Below are 423 nucleotides of genomic sequence, written 5' to 3'. Positions count from 1 at the left end.
AAGAGGTAGTATATATATATATATGTATATATATATATATATATATATATAAGAGGTCTGTTTTTATTGCTGCGCTTTAAATGCGGCGCAATAAGTTGAAGTGAAACGTATATTGTTGTTTCATTAGGTATGTTTTTTTATTGTTATACTTTTTGAACTAGTACACACAGTGCAATAAGTTGAAGTGAAACAAATATACATACTTCAACTTATTGCACCGATTCAGAGTGAAGCAATAAAAAAACAGACCTATTTCAATTACATAGTATAACACCCAATAGCGACAGTGAACTTTTTTTGTGACTGCAATTTTTAGTATCGGTATGTACACATAGGGATTTCGCACAATAAAAGGAAACAAATGGAACAAAGAATTTCAATCTATCAGAAGCTGTGTATTCCACAATACATGATTTCTGATAG

This window comes from Atta cephalotes, assembly GCF_000143395.1.
Source record: "Atta cephalotes unplaced genomic scaffold scaffold00104, whole genome shotgun sequence".
NCBI classification, from domain to species: Eukaryota; Metazoa; Arthropoda; class Insecta; order Hymenoptera; family Formicidae; genus Atta; species Atta cephalotes.
The sequence above is the reverse complement of the archived record's forward strand: the minus strand, read 5'-3'. Positions refer to the sequence as shown.